Genomic DNA, 3147 nt, shown 5'->3' on the forward strand with positions numbered 1-3147 from the left:
TTTAACAAATCATTATTGTTTGGAAAGATAGACAAAATATGGAACACTATTTTCTATTGAATAAGAAGTGAAATAAATTGTGTGCATGTTCATATTCATTTGAGAAATTTATGATCGTAATTAGTGATGCATCCATGTTCGTTTTCACCGTGCAATACACACGTTTTCTAATTGTTTTATTTATATATAACTATCCAGGATCATCTTCAGAAATTTGGAGGCCCTAAGCTAAATATTGTTAAGAAAATGTTTATAAAAATATTACATACAGATAAATAATGAAATGAACATAATTATCATTCATATCTAATTTAATGAACCAATATGCTACATTTTATTAGGTTATAAGAAATGACATTTATAAGTTAAATCTAGCTAATAACAAAATATTTATACTCTTCATGTTTTTTTTTTTTTCACAAAATTGTCAACTAAATCATCATAATCAAGTTTAACTACTATATATTTTTTCAGCGGATAATATGATCATTTTAAAGATTCTAAAAATCGGGAGACCAAAGTTCAGAAACCAAATAAATGAATAATTAAAACTAAAAACACCAACCACAAATCACAAATATACAAGAAAAATGCATTAACTTAACTGCAGTGACCTGCTCTGGAATCACCTACTAACAGAGACTTAAGCATGCAATTAAAACTTAAACAACAATAATAAGAGATAATTTGCGGAAAATTAAACCAAGTACTAACAACCCGACAATATATAACAGGCAAGTCACTGGAAACTAATCAATATATACAACCAAATTGAATAACAATAAAGACCAAATAAAAGCTTAATCTAGAAACCTTTATTGATCTCTTGCTACCAAGCCCTGATCAAAGATCAACTACTGATTCCACTCCTAATCCACCTGCAAACATGTCTCAATAAATGAGATGTCCAAGATAAAATTAGGGATGTGAACGATAACATCCAGAACTCAAAGAACGAGTACACAAGTCTAAACAATGCATGCAACATGAAATAATGAATGCTCTGGTACACTGGGATCATGTTATGGAACATCATGCTCAGAACACAGACGCCTCCAGTATGTGCATTCTGCTTCAAAGATTCAGTGGGTGCATGACACACGTACTGAACTCGATCTTGGACTGTCACCGTTCTAGTATACTGCACACGCTGCCCCGTCGGTTCAGTGGGTGGTACACGGTATCCGATCATACAAAGAAAACCCTAGGACTGAGCGGCCCTAGAAACAACAGGTTATCTCGAAATTAAAGAATACACACACTCAACGTGATATGCTAATGCCGCATATAATTCATGAACAGTAATATCATACATCTCATGTCAGATAATAATGCAACACATAATAATGCATCACATAAACATGGATACTTGTTGTATATCTCAGTTAAGACTTACATACCTCTACTACTGGTCTAGCAGAACAATTTTCTACAGTCCAAGCCTACAAGAAAAGATTATATCACATCACCAATACTTTTTCTAAACGTCATAACTAGACTAATAGCTACTCCCAATAGTCACTAAGAGTCCAGACTTATACCCGTGTCCGTCAGACCCTGACCCAAGCTCAGTTCTACTACAAACCCTTAGCACCTTGTTATCATCCGACCCTCGAGAAGACGATTAAAATACTAAGAATCAGACAATGGCTTGAAACCCACACCTAAAATACGCAATAACTATGAGAAATCTCGCCCTTATTTATTGACGAAGATCAGACCTTCCATTAATCACCATTTTGGACGTTCCGAACGCTCTTCGAAGCTTCTAATCGCCCTTCCGAACTCTGTCCACCAAACACATGTCCCTGGTTGGACAACTCATTGTTGCTGACATAGTTCAGACCTTCGGAACTGTCACCCATCCAATAACCCGATCAAAACTCATACCTTGATCTGTCAAATGGATTCGGAACTTCCGATCGTGGTGTTGGAGCTTCCGAACTCACCATCTGCTTTCGAATTAAAACGCCTCTTACCGAACACTTCGCTGATCTTCCAAACTCACAAATTTAGACCTTCCGAACCACTCGAGTCAATGGAACCTACCAGACTATTTTGAACGTCTTGAATCCGATTTTCTACTCAATAAACCAAAATTAGGAGTTCTTCATCAGGATTTAATCATTTTAAACATGCTTAGACACTTAATTACTTAAAACAAAAATCGGGTTACTACACTAACTAACTCACCTGATTAGAGCAATTTAACAAAGAAAAAAACTTTTTTTGTTTAAGATGAAACATGATTGTTTTTTTCATTTTTATTTTAACTAAAGAAAGTAGGATAAATAAAAGTACAAAAAATACCGCTATTTCAAATTTTTAACAAAATAAATTAAAAATTCATATAAAATTTTAAATAAAAAACATAAAAATAACATTTTTTTTTAGGCTCCAGCCTCTAGGGTACCGCTTAGGGTGCTTCCCCTAGAACCCGGCCAGTAATTATCATATTTAACAAAATATTTTTTCATTTTTAATTATATTTTTTAATTTTTAAATTATTACATCCTATTTAACATAAAAAAAAGTTTTAAAAAATTATTTTAAAATTTCTATTTTGAAATCATCGAGAAGTTTTACAAAAATATTATAATAATTTAAAGTTTTTAGTCTTTAATAGTAAAGATCATTTATATGAAAATACGTGAAAAATATAAATACAATAAGTTAATGTTATATATAATATCTGCATAATATGTTACACACAACGTGTACCTCAGCTACTAATATATATTATACATGTTTCCAATGGGGTGTCCAAGTTAGTGGAGTAGGTGAACTCTTGGCCATAGGTCAGGAGTTCGATTCTCCCTGTCAACATCTTCTTGGACTAGCCTGTCACACAAGGCTTGCCTAGTGTGGTTTACCTGACTGGCGTAGTTTTCAGGCTATTGCGTTAGTCCGGGGTTTACCCAGAACGCACCGAAAGGTAGCGGCTGCGGGTTCCCACGTCACAAAAAAAAAATATATATATATATGTATATATATATATATTATACATGATTTGTGTTAATTAAAATCCAACTCTTAAAAATATCAATACATATACTATGCGTATACCTCAGCTACTAATATATATTATACATGATTTGTGTTATTTAAAATCCAACTTTTAAAAATATCAATCTACGTGTATACCTC

Source organism: Henckelia pumila, chromosome 2 (assembly GCF_033568475.1).
Source record: "Henckelia pumila isolate YLH828 chromosome 2, ASM3356847v2, whole genome shotgun sequence".
NCBI classification, from domain to species: Eukaryota; Viridiplantae; Streptophyta; class Magnoliopsida; order Lamiales; family Gesneriaceae; genus Henckelia; species Henckelia pumila.